Source organism: Mustela putorius, unplaced genomic scaffold, assembly GCF_011764305.1.
Source record: "Mustela putorius furo isolate JIRA1106 unplaced genomic scaffold, ASM1176430v1.1 tig00003867_pilon_pilon_pilon, whole genome shotgun sequence".
Classification (NCBI taxonomy): domain Eukaryota; kingdom Metazoa; phylum Chordata; class Mammalia; order Carnivora; family Mustelidae; genus Mustela; species Mustela putorius.
In genome coordinates, this window is record NW_025422019.1 from 26,458,077 (window position 1) to 26,475,122 (window position 17,046).

Below are 17,046 nucleotides of genomic sequence, written 5' to 3' on the forward strand. Positions count from 1 at the left end.
TTTATTATATACATTAGAAAATGTATAATTTTATACATTATAAAATGAATGCTAAAAGGTGAGACTTTTTGAAGAATAAGAAAAAAAAAATGAGAAATAGAATTTCAATTCCTTTTCTTTCTAAATGAATTGCTTAGTATCTCCTTAAGGGAAGTACATCCCATGCACCCATCTTTGGAGACTACTGTCCTAAGATAGAGCAATAATAGTATTTTAATCCATGTTCTTATCTTTTAATTTGTCCCCTTAAATTCATCTGTATTTAGCTGCCAAGGTGATCCATTTGAAATGTGTACTTGGCCTTGTCATTTCACTGCATAAAGCAATTCAGGGGTAGCCTCTCCCAGGAGCAAGTCCAAGCCCTCTTGTACAAAACTTTTCACATCCCCCACCTGCCACCCCCACCCCCGCCGTTACATTTTAATCTCTTTCTTTTGCAACAGACTTCCCATTTTTTTTTTTTTAAGATTTTATTTATTTATTTGTCAGAGAGAGAGCGCGAGCGAAAGCGAGCACAGGCAGACAGAGTGGAAGGCAGAGTCAGAGGGAGAAGCAGGCTCCCTGCGGAGCAAGGAGCCTGATGTGGGACTGGATCCCAGGACGCTGGGATCATGACCTGAGCCGAAGGCAGCTGCTTAACCAACTGAGCCACCCAGGCGTCCCTCAGACTTCCCATTTTAATAACATGAAAAAGTTTGTAGTTTGGCTCTGCACATCCAACTTTTATATCACTCAGTGTTTTTGCTCATTCTATTCCTTTCACCTGGAATAACACTCCCAATCTTGAATCACCATTCCAAGATTCATTCTTCAGAAGTCATCTCAAGTGTTTTATCTCCTTTCTCAAGAATCTTTCCCAGGGTGATTTTAATTTCTAGACATTATAGGCATAGGGAAAAAGCCTATGCGGTTAATCAAGATCTACTGTAAGATTTAGCAACCAGAAGGAGGGAAAAAACCTGCAAACTTGAAATGAATATGTGTTTACTCACTTAAGAACATGACATGTCATTATATCAACCAATCAGCTGCTATTGCAGCTCAATACAAATGTTCTTTATTTGAGTTACACAAAAATTATATTCATCTGTGATGTGTAGCAGCATTTTAGTATGTTTCCTATGATATGGACTAGGACCTCAAAAAGTAGTAGTGTATCCAGGCTACCAATGTCATAGAATATCCTTGTCTTTTTGGTGTAACTATATGGTTCTGAGCACTCAGATCATTCAGATTTTATATTGAAATTATCTCATATGTCTCTTTTCACTTTTTCTAAAATATAGCAATGATCAATTTAGAGCAAAAGGCTCATATACCAGGATTTCATTTCCTCACTGTATTTTATATAACAAACTGCTCAGTAATCAAAATTTTGACTAAAAAAATGTAGTGAAACTAAATAATATACATATATCTCAAATACAAACATTCTAATCATTAAGTAAAATCAAAATTTATAAAACTATAAATATTATAAATATATTCTTACTCTAACATAGAAAATTAAAATGATACATAAAATACATTTAAAAATTAAAAAAATATACAAATGAAGACAATTACATAAAATTAATAAAAATATTTGCTCTTTTAAAAATAATGATGTGTGATGCCTGGGTGGCTCAGTTGGTTAGGCATCTGCCTTTGCCTCAGTTCATGACCAGGAGCCTGGGATGGAGCCCCGAATTGAACTCCTGAGCCTTGCTTCTCTCTCTGCCTGCAGCTCCTCTGCTTGTGCTTGTGCTCTTTCTCTCTGTCAAATAAATAAATAAAAGCTTTTTAAAAAATTAAAAAATAAAAATACTGTGTTTCATTTCTTGAGCTTTAAGTATTTTTTTTGAAATTTTCTTCAATGGCTGAAATAATTATTTTTGAAACTATACTAGTTGGAGAAATGTTAAGAAAATAGGTATAAACTAAAACCAAATATATTACTCTAATTACATTATCATCAAATAAAATCATTTTTGTTTGATAACTTTAGGAGAGCATTATAATCTTTCTCTCTGGAATTTCATCCAGTCATTTCACTAATAGTGATATAATTTTGTTTCAAAGAAAGCATTTCTAGTTCATCTTCATTTTCTTTTTTGATTGCATATGGATGGAAAATTCAATGCAGGGTTACCTTATCAATACTAATACTGGTATGTTTACATTACATTTGTTCAGAAGTTCTCTGTGCAATATCAACTTTGCTTTGTTTGCTCTCATTTTCTAACTTACCCAGGGTATTATGAAATTGTAGAAAAATATTTTTAAGTGAGAGTACCTTTATATCACTTGTGATTTTAATACTGTATGTAACTCTTTGAGTGGAAATGATGTTCATTTGACAAGTGATTTCACTACAAATTGGTAAGTTTTCATTAATGTTTATCTCAAGATGTTTTTATATTTGTCTATATATTTACCTTTACTAAAGAACTTGATATTTTCATATGGTTTTGAGTTGCTGTCTGGCATCCTTCCATTTCAACCTGAAGGACTCTTTTCAGTATTTCTAGAGGCAGGTCTGATGATAATGACCTCCCTCAGCTTTGTTTATCTGGCAATATCTTATTCTTCCTTTATTTATTTTTTTAAAAGTAAGCTCCACAACCTTTTGAAGCCCAACATGGGGTTGAACTCATGACCGTGAAATCAAGACCTGAGCTGAGATTAAGAGTTGGATGCTTATCTGACTGAGCCATTCAGGCAAAACCTCCTTTCTGTCATTTTTTTTTTTTATATTTTATTTATTTGACAGAGAGAACTCACAACTAGGCAGAGAGGCAGGCAGAGAGAGAGAGGAGGAAGCAGGATCACTGCAGAGCAGAGAGCCCGATGTGGGGCTCAATCCCAGGACCCTGGGATCATGACCTGAGCCGAAGGCAGAAGCCCTAACCTACTAAGCCACCCAGGTACCCCCTCTCTGTCATTTTTAAGGAGAGTTTTGGTAGATATAGAATCCTTGGTTGCCTTTTAATTTTTTTTTTTTCTTTCAGTACTTCAAATGTTTTATTCCACTGCTTTCTGGCCTGCAAGGTTACTACTGAGAAATCTCCGACAATTTTATTAAAGATCCCTTGTATGTGCTGAGTCACTTTACTCTTGCCACTTTCAAAATTGTCTTTTTTTCTTTTAAGAGTTTGATTAGAATGTGTCTTGGCGTTGTTTCTTTGAATGTATTCTACTTGGAGTTCCTTGAGTTTCTTATATTTGTCATGTCTTCTGTCAAATCTGGGAGGTTTTGAGCAATTACTTCTTTAAGTAAGCTCTCTAAATACCTTTTGCTTTCTCTTCTCCTTTTAGGACTCTCATAATGTGTGTACTGATCTATTTGATGGTTTCCTATAAGTCCTTTAGAATCTGCTCACTTTTCATAATTTCATTTTTCTCTTCAGATTCAATAATTTCAAATGAGCTGTCTTCAAGTTCACTGAATCTTTTTTCCACTTGTTCGAGTTACTGTTGAACCCCTCTTGTGTATCTTTCTATTCAGTTATATTTTTCAGATCCAAAAGTTTTGTTTCCTCCTCCTTTAATCTCTTGATCCCAAGTGTCCATGGGTATGTAGAATTCTTGCAGTTTTCACAAGTCATGGCTGTTGCTTTCTGCACCTCTTCCTAGACAGGGATCTGAGTCACTTTTGTCCATCTGTGCTTTAAGTTGGGTGACACATAGACCAGTGCCTCAGGAAGCTTAAAGCCAGGTTAGAGAGTTTCAAATTTGGCCCACACTCTTCTCCTCAGGTCACTGAATGAAACTGGAGTCTGATTGGACTGCTGCTTGCCCCAACCTGGGGGAGACAAGGGTGAGTAAAAACCTCCTGAAATTTTCTACTATTTTGTATGTGTTTTTTCTTGGTTGGGTGTTGCTTGGTTTCTGTAGATGTCTGATTGAATTCCAGAGTGTCTGAAAAGTTATTCTTGTCAGTTTCAAAGGTTTGGTTTAGTGTTTTCAGAATTTTTAAAGTACCACAATAAAGAGTCATTTGAAATACATCAGTCTGATTTCTTTAGCCTCTATTGGTGTAGTTGTTTCTTTGGGCTTGAGTTTCCTCCTTCATGGCTCACCTATTTGCTATGGCCTCAGATGTAGCTGGTCAATGGGGCTTCAATATCCTTTGCCATGGTTAACTACTCTAAGAAAAATTTCAGAACCACTGACTCTGACCAGAGGCTGTGTTTGAGAAATTTTTATCTTTCTGCCAGTTGGAGAATGAAAGACCTGTTTAGGTAAAGACACCATCTAATTCAGAGTATTCTTTATATATATATATATATATATAGTATTTAGGTAGGGAAGAAGAGGTAAAGTGGAGTTGGGATGGATTGAGTGAGGGAATTACAGGAGCAAAATAGAAAAAGGGTTGAATGGGCTTTAAGTGAAGATTTCAGGGATGGGGGGTTGGGAAGGACAGGGAAAGGGGAATGATGAGCAAAATTATTCACTCATGCTCAGAATATGTTATTTCCTATATTCACCCCCTTGCATTCTTAATATTATAAAATAACATGATCTATACCATATGGCAATTTGATCCATCTTTGTAATTCTGGTATCTAACGAGGCATATTAAACACTTAATTGGTACTCAGTGCATGTTGAGCTGAAATGACAATTATTTAGTCTTAAAAGTAGTTCTGAATACAGACCTTTAGTATATATAGTTTTCCCACAAGAAAGTTATTTATTATTAAATAATGTTACATGAGTCTGTCCATAAAGTATACGACAACTACCTAAGATTGAAATATGTGTGAAAAAATTTGTAAATGCATGTTACTTTTATCTCTATGAAGTAAGAAGGAGATTATGGGGATGATGAACATTACTGTTTCCTTAACATAGAAGTTTCTAATTCTTCTATTTTTCTCTTTCTCAATTAGTCAGTCAGCACTACTGAGGATGTGTTTGCTCAGGATTTTGTGATGTGTTATCAGAAATATTAAGAATGTCATAGTTATGGTCCTAGGAGAATAATACAATAACTTGCTCTCATCTCATTTGGCAATGAGTTTATTTTTTTCTAAATAAGAATTCTTAAACTTCTGTCCTGTTTTATTTTCATTTTTGATGAGTGAGATATGGAAGAAAGTGGAAGAATAACCAAATTTAATTTTCTTTTGAGAGATAGTCTTGTGTATAGGAACGGGCCTTGAACTCAGCAACAGCATATCCAAGTCCTAGCCTTAGCTCTTTCACTCTTCACTGATCAAAGGAATTTAACTCTTCATTTCTTTATGTTAAAATATGTATAACCACAGTTCCCTTATCAAGGTACTCCTAACAGAGTTTTGGGAAGTCTGAGTCAGAATACTTGTGAGAAGAGGCTGTAAAATGGATTGTTGTGGTGGTCTTTCCCTTCACCCTCTGATTTGTCCTGTTTTCTCTGTCGAAGGAAACACTCAAAAAATTGAAGGGCAGAAATTGGCATCACTGAATGCCCAAGGTAGTAGCCCATGGAGAGCGTAAGTTGCCAAGAAATCTTCATATATTGGAAACAGGAATATTTGGAGAATGTGTGTGTGTGTGTGTGTGTGTGTGTGTGTTATGAGATCATGTCTCCCCCCAAGCCTCACAATTCTCTAAGGGCTTTCCAACCACTTAGTATAAAATCCAACATCCTTCCCATGGCCTTCAAACCCTTTCTCTTACCTCAGATTTATTTCCTCCTCATTCCTCTCCACTCCTACATCTTTGTTGTTACACAAACATTCCAAGCCCATTTCCTGCTCAGGGCTTGTATATTTTAATTCTTCTTTCATAATTCTGTCATTTGCATGACTCATATTTTCTCTTTATTCAGGCTTCTACTCAAAGGCTACCTCTTCCAAGAAGCTTTCCCTGATAATTCATCTGAAATATTTTCTCTTGTCTTTTTAGACCCATAACCCCACTTTATTTTTGTTCTTAGTACTTAATGTTACTTCTCTCTGTTTTTTTATCTGCACTTTCAATTATTCTTATCCTCCACTAGAATGTAAACTTCAGAAAGGCAGGAGCTTTGTCTGTTGTTTTTCCAGATCTGTGTTCAGTGCCTGACACATTATAGATGTTGAATAAATAATTGTTGAATGAATAAATGACTGTCTGGATGAGTGAATAAATGTAAGTGTATATTCTGTGCTCTCTATGTAAGATTTGCAGCCAAGTCTGTATTTTGGGAAGTATTATTTCTTGTTGTAGGTTAAGCACCTGATCGTAGTTAATAGCACTTAGCTTTTCCCACTATTTATGATATCCCACTCTTCTGCTCTTGCCTCAAAAGTCTGAATGGATTCTTTTAAGCCACTGCTTTGAAGGCATTTGTATATTTTTCTAAAGATGTTTAATGAGTTGGAAATAACCATGCATGAAGCACTTTTAGTGTAGCCTTTATAAAGTTAGCCTTTGCATGTAGAAGTCTTGTTAGATAACTCACTGGATAAAAATGTATTCATTTATATCAGATTGTTTCTTTCATGGATGATTTTTGAGGATGCTTTTCAAGTAGTTTAAAATATGAGGTTATAGCAGAATGACAAGACACAGATCCCTAAAACACAGAAATTCAAACTGGGCTCAGGCCGAACTCTATGGGCAGTTTTCCTGGCAGCATCACCACATAGGCAGTTAGAGGCAACTCTTTGTATGAGGCCATGGGTTGGCCTGCTGGCACAGCTGTCAAGGTTGAGGAAAGCAAAACTAATCGTAATGGGTGAGATTCCAGATTTTAGTGCCCTAAACACTTATGAGAGTAGCTACCCTGTAAGCAGAGGAGAAATTAGAGAACATAGGAAATTATGGAGAACTTAGCACAGTTGTATTGACTCTGACTTGGCTACCACAGTAGTGCTGAGTTTTGTTATGACGGCAGTAATTTTTTCAGCAGTAGGACATGGCAAAGGGTGCTGAGATACAAAGGTGAGGAGCAAAAGGGGGAAGTCTATAATTCCCTATTAGGTAAAGACTGAATGTGCAGACAATGTGTAGGTAAACAGATGCAACCATGTTTACTCCTTAGTTAAGAGTAAAACTGTATAGCACAGGCACCTGGAGACTTTACAGAGGGAAGGAGACACTTTCAAAAAGTCATTCAAAAATATGTAGAGTAAGAGAAGAGGTACCAGGCAAGAATTTTCCTTTGTAGTCTTTCTTCTTATAGTTGAGGAGAACGGTTTATTCCCAGTTTGGCCGGGAAAATATTTATCCTAATTTTCTTTGTTTGCTTTCTTCTTTTGGAAAAGACAACTTTGAAAGAAACGTTAGTCTGCTATGCTAGGAAGTTACTTGCTGAGCTCTGATATGACAATGGAGAGCATTGCTGTGAGCCAATCAGGTGCTGCCTGTGGAGATGTTTTTGTTTGCAGCATTTTCACACATACTTATTCAATAAAGCTTTTGTTTTACTGATATTGGAAAACAGTGCACTGCATTATGCTGTGATTTTGAAGTGACAGTGTCAGTGGACTAGAGTAAAAGATTTGAAGGGAGTTGAGGCTGAAAACGAAAGCTTTGTTTTTGCTTAGTTAAGAAGGAAAGTTAAGTTTAAGATTTTTTTCCCCACTCTTGCTTTCACCACTGGAAAGACAAAAACAACCAAATAGTAAGAGAACAACAGCAAAACCAAAGTTGTGTCTCCTTGCACTATTTTAAGTGAGAGACTGTAACTCCAAATCCATCTTTGTGTTTCTTGGGGAAATAAAATTCTCACGACTGCTCATGTCACAACGTATGATAGGCAGGACGCATTTAATTCTTAATAAGTAATATAGCTCAATTGAGTCAAAACTTGACATTCTGAAAAGTGCCTGTTTAAATACGATAAAGTGATATTTAACCAGCAAAGAATGGTGTCTGTTATCAGGGTTCCTGTGATCAATCCAAATCATAATGAATTTCTTGCATATATCTGAGTTGTATGCTTAAAACTTAGACTTTGAAAAGGTAAGGCAACAAGTAATGATGATAAACCCACCATAGGACCAATCGCCGACCTCTGCTACAACTCTGCCACTGGCATTCTGATTGACTTTGGTGTGCTGCCCAACCTCGGCAGGGCTTCCTCTTCCTCATAGGATTGGATGAGAGAACGTAACTGCACTATGTCTAATACGTCTTTGTGTTTGAACACTCTATGAATCACCTTATTTCAGAAAATAAGTCCTTCAAATGTATGCAGTAAATTCAGAGTTAAATTATTATTGACCTTCACATTCACAGAAAGAGGAGGTGATTGTGGTTTTCCTAACAATGCTCCCACAGTTCTATTTTTTGATCATAGTACTCATGTTAATTGGTAATTGTTTCAAATGTCCTTGTCCTCCATTAAATTTTGATTCTTTGCATTCCTGATGTGATGGCTTTTCCCATCTTAAAAAATAATTGCCCCATGATAATGATCATCTTTTATCACCTTTGTTCCTCTTCAAATTCTCGACTAATGTATCATAGTGTTTCATTACTTACCCTCCTTATTTGTCTAATTCCCGATGAACAATCACTAGTCATTTTTTTCAAAATACTTCTCAGGGGCACCTGACCTTGTCACTTGCATCCTACCTTATAGGAATTAGTTCTCAGTCATTCCTAATATTCACTGCAAGCTCCCCAGCTGGTATTTTCTGGGAACTGAGGCTTGACCTCTTCTCCTCTTTATACTTTTCCCCCAGGCTCCTAACTGATACATTTGAGTTCTGGAACCATCAGATAACTTATAGTTCTCAAATTATTGCCTGTAGTCAAGTCATTGCTCCTAAACTGTAACTGCCTTCTGGTTAAATTTACTCAGACACTTACTGGCACATCAGGTTCAATGTGTTTAAACCAGAACCAATGGCATCTCTTTCCCTACTTCCCAGATCAGGGATTTGGAAGCTTTCCAGATTCTTTTTTTCTGCGTTATCCTCCTAACATGGTCCTAGCCTCTAATGTATCCTAAATCGTAGACTGCACCTTCTTTTTCTCATGGAATCCATCAATATTTCTTTCACTTACACTTCCAGCACTTCACACTGGAGTTATTATTTGGTGTTTTATCAGGTAAAGAAACCTGATTTTTTTTTCTCGTCCATTCATTCACCACACTGCGGTCATAGGAATTACTTAAAACTGTAGATAGTATCACACATTTTACCTACCTAAAAACTTTCAATGTTTGCTGTTGCCTTCCAGACAAATTAGAATATCAGGGCATGAAAGGCCCTTTTTTAAGGTATCTCCTTCTGAAAATAAACGATTGAATTTTCACCACCTGCTTTTAGAAGCTTCACTATAGTCATACACACTACTTAAAATTCTCTGAACTTGGCATACTGCTTTATATTTGTATCTCCACAGTTTCCTTACCTGGACCCAACTGCATGAACTTTTCTATGACATGCCCGTAAGCACAATTGGTTGTTTTCCCTTTGAGTTTTTAGTGCGTATCCCCCATACTTTGTCCAGACCTCATTTATCTTCTCTCATTAACCATGTTTTATCTATATCTGAATTCCCAGTACTGAATGCTGCTCCTGATAAATAATAGTTACTGGGTATGAACAAAGCATCCAACATCTCAGAAAATAATTGGGAAGTAATACTAACAATGCAACCATTTTACTAAGGATTCTGTGATCTTTTCTTGTGGCTCTTTCTCCCCATAAAAATAATCCATGAGTAAAATAATTAAAGCAGGGGATAGGTTGGTATTAAAATCCTGAAGGATAACGTGGCTGTCGGTGGGGAAAGATCAAGAGGAGGAAGCTGGAGTATTTTGGGCACTTCTGAGGGGGAGATGGAGACCATCTGGAAAGGAGGATGCTGCAGGAATGAGAGCCAGGACGGAGATAAAAGTGAAGGGAAAGGAAATGGTGGCTGAACAACATCAAAGAGGCAACCCAACTGAACAAGTCACTGTGCACTCACTCTGGCAGAGATACAAGTGGGTGGCATTGGACGATGTATCCCAATGGTTAAGACAAGAACGAAGAAACAGGGACATAATTTGGTTTAAGACCACTTCCTCCAGGGTAGCTGGGCTTATGTGCTCAGGACAAAGTAACAGGAAACAACAGAGTAGGGTTCTGATGTTTTCAATTTCTTTTTATGTGCAAATGTATCTAAGTGTGTGTTTTCTCCTCTGAATAGCTCTAACTTAAACTATTAATTTAAAGAAGTCCTTATTAACATGTTTAGCTCTTTTTCCTTTTAAAGAAATCCACCCAACCACCCTGAGTATGAATATGATTTTAGGTAATGCCCCTCGTTTCTGAAAGAAATAATTTCTCTGTTCGGCCATGGGGTTTTTTTTAGCTGAGCTCAGGTAGACCTGTGGATAGGATATTCATGTGATTGAAACAGGATACTGTATTTCTTTGCCTTAGGAAAAAAGATTATAAACATAAACATCCTCTTCAACCATTTGTTTACAATTAATTGCTAATGATAGATAGAATGCTTTGAGAGCAACAGGAAGTATAAATAATATAGGAAGAAAAAAGAGAAAAGAATAGTGTTAACAATAACAGTTGCAGATGGTTAGCGTTTTCCCTGGAAAGTATTGTTTTAAATTTCTGTTAAATCTTGCCAGATTCTGGGAGATTGTTTGATCTTAAGTAAAACATGTTGCCACTACTTCAGTGATAGTAAATGCTGCTGAAACATTTGCAAAATAAAGACCAAGACACTGGAAACGCATGAACTTATGTGTTTAGGTGATAAATCCATAAGTGCCATAAAGAAATTACTTTTTGTGTGGTTGCGTTTTCAGAAAATCAAGTTGGGTCCTTCAAAGTATTCATACACCATCCATGATCTGAACTGTGGGATTTTACTTGGATGGAATTAAAATTTTTAAAAATCTCCCCAAATCCTTTTAAAATGTACATATGCATATACATTTTTCATATACCTGCAATTAATTCTTTTCTTGTTCTGTAAACAATGAAAACAAAGCCAAGTAATATTCAGTAATTATGCTGGTAGTAATTCTAGATACTGAGAGACTTTAATAGTGTGGTTGAAAGGAAATACTTGAGTATGTTCTGTAGATGCTCGGCTGACTCACAGCTCAGTGTTTCACACAGCAGTGAAATGATGAGACATTTACTATTGTGTTACAGTCAGACTTATTTGACTGTTTATCTTAGGAATTGTAGGAAGAGATGTGAGCTGTGGCATCTCCAACTTGAGGAGTCATTAATCAATGAGAATATGGAACCAAAAGCCAATTAGTATTAATGTGTACGTAATACAAAGCAGCAAACATGGAAAAATAAAAAACACAAGATAAAGAACTACAAAACACTCTCCAGTAATGGTATGACTACTAATATACTAATTTCCTATTGATGTCAGGAGAGGGTTGGTATTTTAAGTCACTTTCACATTAAGAGCAATTCTACTTTTGTCTATTTGCAAATTCAAATAAAAACAATAGGTTAGTATCAAGTGTAGCTTCAGACACTGATTTACCAAGGAATCTGAGGAAGAATCTGAAAGACTTTAAAAATGGTTTTAGGGTAAGATGGGTTATTCTAAAGAAATTCTTTGGAAGTTGTCCCTCTTGAATTTACAGTCACAAATTTATATTCCCTTTGTGATAAAAGTGGAAATGATCTGTCTTCTGTTCAGATTGCTGGTCAATATGTCAGTCAGATCAAATGCCACTAATAAGACACTAAAAAGTGCTTCTGAGGAAAGGGGGATTTCTTTAACAAGCCATAAAGTGCTTTTTAATCCATTTCTTACTTGTTAAAAGCATTATAACTCTTATAGATTGTTCTATCATGATGTGGTTTTAATCCTTTATGAGAAGTGAAAATGCATTGTGGAATTCTGAAATATAAGTTAAGAACTGAGTCTGGATAGCCTCCAATAGTAGCCTTACCCCAAATCTGAGGTAATAACATAGTTCTGGAAGTATTGTACCCAATGAAATGTGGAAGATTTTTAAGGAAGGCTATAAGAATTTTTTCATGAATTAAATTTTTAAAACTTACTTTTGACTTCTAAAGAATTTGGTGTCTCATCCTCTGAATCAAGTCCCTTCTAGAATACCAAACCAATGAGTAATCATGGGAACTCTATGAAGAAGCAAAGATAGTGTTGCCTTGTGGATGAAAGAAACTATTTCATTTATTGTGTTAATTTTAGTTACTTCTGGGAGTAAGAGCAAAATTACCAACCTTTCCTCATTTCTAATTACTTATTTTATAGGGACCACCTCTTTGATTAAATTAAGTCAGATTTTACTGATAGCTAAATGTAGAGATACAACAGTGAGTAAAATCCTAAAATTAAGGTATAAGGATAGAGACCAGGGTAGAAGGTGGTGACAAGTTCATATCAATTTGCCTGCTGCATGGAGAATGAGTTGCAGAAGGGCAAGGATATGAGATGAAATACTATTGCAATTGTCTACATATGGAAATATGGTGGTTTGGAGTGGGATGGTAGAATTGATGATAGGTTTGGGACTGAAAAATACCTCATGATTAAAATTGTAAGACATGATGATGAGGTGGATATAGGGGAGGAAAAGAGGGTGGGATCATGAGCACTGCCTCGTATTACTCAGTAGATGGGAGAGAACATTGGAAGTGGGCCAGGCTGGGGATGGAGAGAATGAGAATAAGAATAGTAATTTATCTTGAAACATTGGTGACATATTTAATCTTTTTCACCTTTATATTCTAGACTCAATTTAAATAGTTATATCTCAGTAAAATGTAAATCAGTTAATTAGTGAGGGTATGATCTATGTCCTTTATACAAATATATAAAATCAAATATATACACACACACACACGTATATATATTTGATTTTATATATTTGTATAAATATATAAACATATGTATTTAAAAATATATAATATATTATATGTATAATATATAAATATATAAACATATATACACATGTGTGATATATTTGATTTTATATATTTGTATAAATATATAAACATATATATGTTTATATATTTATACTATATATATATAGTATAGACATATGTGTGTGTGTGTGTGTGTGGAGAGAGAGAGAGTGCACACCATGATAAAAAAGTAAAATTTTACATTCCTTAACATGCCATCACTCCTATTTTTTATATTGTGAAGCTTTTCTCAATTAAGATTTATATAGTTGCTTTTATGACTCAACAAAGTGAAAAGAATTTGAATTCTCCTTGTTTCTTGTCTTCTTATGAATACTGTGTTTATTGTCTTTTGGCTAAAGGTCTATATATGGAGCATCTTACAGTTGCCAATAATCCAATAGATCATGATAGGCATTTAATTTTGAATGTTTGGAAGCAAGACTTTCCAAGCATGGTTTTTCTACTCATATATTTTTTTTAGGATTTCTTTCTCTTGGTCAGAGAGTGTGTGTTTTTGCTTTAGGAACTTTAAAAGAGACTTCTCTGCTTTGTCTCCAAGCCCACTAACTAATCTAAGGATCAGGAAATAGGACTGACACCTCCCCCATACACACACTCACACACACACATGCGCGCGCATACACACACACACACACACACACACACTCATGAATTCTCTTTTAAACAAAAATTGAATTGAAGAACTATACCAAATGTATATGACCAAGTTTGGAAAAGAATGTTAATTATTTGGTTGTGTCTATGCGGGCAAATGATTGAATTTTGTGGTAATTATTTGAATATAGCATTAAGATCTGGGTTCTCATTTCCTACTGAATCATATACAAGTTCTTTGGCATAGCGTCTAAAGCGTTCCACAGCACGCCACTGAGCCACTTTTCTATCTTTACCCTCCTCTAATCCTCTCTCTCTAAGCTGTGCTCCAGACAAACTAGACTGCTTGTCATTCCCTACTTTTCCTAATACTACTCTCTAGACCTGAAATCTTTTGCTTTCTTACCAGATCGCTTTCCTTCTTGCTTTTCATTTCCTGCCCATGTCCTATTCAAAATTCTCAAAATTTTGATTGCTTTTCTCTCAAGGCCTGTCTCAAATGTTAGCTGTACCATAACCATGCTTGGTTATTTTTCCTGAAGCATTTTTAATGCTTTGCATCCTTCTCTTTTGCTTTAACCTTGTAAAACTCCTACTCATCCTTGTTTTTCTTGTTGTGACTATCATAGTGACTTGCATGTATCATAAAACCAATAAGTATTTTTTTTTAATTAAGTTGAATCATCCCCACTGACAGCCACTATTTATGTTAGACATTGGGAAATTATTCAAATCACGAAATCATCTTGTTTGCATAGACAAAGGTACTGTACCAGGCTCTCCCCATTATATTGCCTCATTAGGCCTCATTCACCAAGCATGGGTTGAACACCTACTAATTGCAGTGTGCTGTGTTACTCTGTCCTGGAAACAGGACCAAATATAATTACATAATCATGTGTCAGGAAAAATATGTAATTATGTGCATCTCACATATTCAAAATAAATTTCTAAAATAAAATAATTAGACTAACTTGATATCAATTAAATCTTGTCCAAATAAAGACGGAACATTCAGCTTTGTTCAATCTCATGTAAATGCTGATAAAGAGAGTTAATCCTTCCACTCGAGAAAAACAATTAACACATATCTAACCCAGGCACTCATTTATTCAAGAACTTTCTCAAACAAATTCATAAGTGAAGAAAAATTTTTCTTCTCAGTGCCTCAGTTGTTTTTTCAAAGGTGCTTCCAAGGATTTTGTTTCAGAATCTGATTTTGGTATGTGTCTCAGGGTTGAGGCAACAGAAGGAGAGTTGAAGTCTGGCAGCAGCAAACAATTGTGGAAAATCTGTGAAGTAATATTGTCCTTGCAACATTTTCCGGCCTACTTTTCAGGACCCATGGGCTTTAGATAAGCATTAGGTATGTGTCCAAAATAAACCACTGGCGTTTTAAAGCCACTGTCCATCCTTGGTGTAACTTTCTCACAAATCATCAACTTCATAAGATACACTCTTTTTCCATGATTAAAAAAGTTGGGGGAAAAAAAAAAAAAAAAAAAAATAAAAAAAATAAAAAAAAATAAAAAAGTTGGGGGATGGAGGACTACCTGGGCATGTGTGATCTGACAATGCACTGTTTTAACTGAAGAATTTCTGCCCAACAGTGCATTCGTAAAATGACCACATGATGATTTGCAAGCCAAAAAGCATAAGAAATGCATTATGGGTAAGCAGTTTATTTTTGTTATTCTTTTGAAATATTCAGCTGGTATTAAAAACAGATCTTTTGAGCTGGAACAACAGTGGTACAGGTAGACTTCCTACTTTTGGAAAAGATCTGGTCTTTAGCTTATGGGAACCAAGCCGAAGCAGATGTGAAAAGTTCAACTAAAGGAAGAACAGATTAAACGCACTTTTGTGGTTGAAAAACCAAAACAGAGGTTATTATTAAACCACAAAAACCTGGGTACATTTAAGTAACACTAGGTGTCTGAATTTTAAATTTGGATTTGAAATAATGAAGACATTTGAAGTTACACAGGCTGTTGTGTGCCACTAAACTCTTAATCTCAAATCAAGCAGTTTGCATATTAAAAAAAAATTTCAAGAACATTGAGTATCTGTCATTGTTCTTATCATTTGAAAATGAGAAAGCATCTGATGATAAAAAAACAAATTCTTTTGGTGATTTTTAAATCATTTTCCAAAGCATTTTGAAAATGTGTGTGTGTTTATATATATATATATATATATATATATATATATATATATATAGACAGCTAGGACAGGTCTAGACTACTGTTGTTACAATGTAAATCTTAGAGGGATGGATCAAGTCACAGGGGAGTACTAAGGCGGTACCAATACCTGAATGCACAGACCATTGGCCAACTTCCTGGAATACTTCCCCATATTTGACCGCTCTACCATGGGATATAAAATGGTATGGAGAAGCAAATAAAATTCAGAATTGCTCTGCAATGGCATGACTACTCTTCGATATTGAATTTTGTCTTTCTCAATAACTTTTGTTCTAATATGACATTCCTTCTACTTCAACACAAAGAGGATAAAAGCCCAAGTTAAAAGGACACAGGCACCAGGTATTATCCAGTGGAAAATTCTGAATTTTTCACTGGAGAAAAGCCAGCAGAGAGAGAGGGTGGGAAAGGGAAGGTAGCAGTGATTTGTGTCAGAGCCTCTGATTGTTAATCTAGGTATGTTTTACACATTAGGCCAAAAGGGATGTATTTAGCTAAAATGGACGTTAAGGATGTGGTCTTTCACCTCTATTTGGAAAAATGAGTGTTGTGTGATAGGCAATGATTTAGGACAGGTCTGAAAGGATGCCAAGCTCTCACATCATATGATCTTCAAACACTGGAAGTGAAAGAGTCTCAATTAATTCCTGTTCAAAGAATTCTTTTTCACTCTAGTTCCAAATTGGGAGAAGAAATGGGGTGACTCCTAAACTGTTTGAGGCATTTTTTCTAATCACGAATGCTTTTTGTCTCCAAATGAGCCATTTCTATAAAGATCTTAAGATGCTTCCAACTCACACCCTTCATTCTCTCCCTCACTCTGCCTTCACAACCTGGAGAATCAGGTTTGAACATTCTGCATGGGAACGACCCGTGCTCTAGCTTAATGTCTTCGAAGACTCATGATGTAACCAGACTGTTATATCATCCTATTGGTTACTTATTGGACTCATAATGCTCAGACATATGTTTTATTAAGAAAAATATATTATCCCAATTTCCCTTTTTCTTTTTAATTTCAAAGTGTGGTTATTAGAAAATTTAAAATAACTTAAATGACTTGCGTTTGTGGCTTGCATTTTATTCCCATTGGACAGTTCTGTCTGGTAAAGAAGACAGAGAGAGAGAGAGAGAGAGCAAAAGAGAGAGAAAAGAAGAGAGAGAGAGAATGAGAGAGAATGAAACATGTGAGTACTTTGAGAAAATAACATATTACATGCCTTTACTTTATGCTTTACTCAGCCCTTAGCAGCATAGTTTTACCTGTGCATGAATTTCATTTAAAAATAGGGTCAGCAGTAAGTGATTCTGAGATGGTAAGTAATAAGGCAAGATCTGAAAGCATGTACCTCTTGGGTGGCTAGAGCAATATAACAAAGAGGAGAGATGGTGTTTCA

At 35.6% G+C, this 17,046-nt stretch overlaps 1 long non-coding RNA gene across 1 annotated transcript in view; it reads left to right on the forward strand.

Moving 5' to 3' along the window:
* The window catches only part of LOC106006350, a 142,929-nt gene that overhangs the window by 79,532 nt on the left and 46,351 nt on the right, over positions 1-17,046 (forward strand). The window contains exon 3 of the long non-coding RNA XR_001180337.2: positions 3,738-3,799. This is a non-coding gene — a long non-coding RNA (uncharacterized LOC106006350). The remainder of the gene's footprint in view (positions 1-3,737; positions 3,800-17,046) is intronic.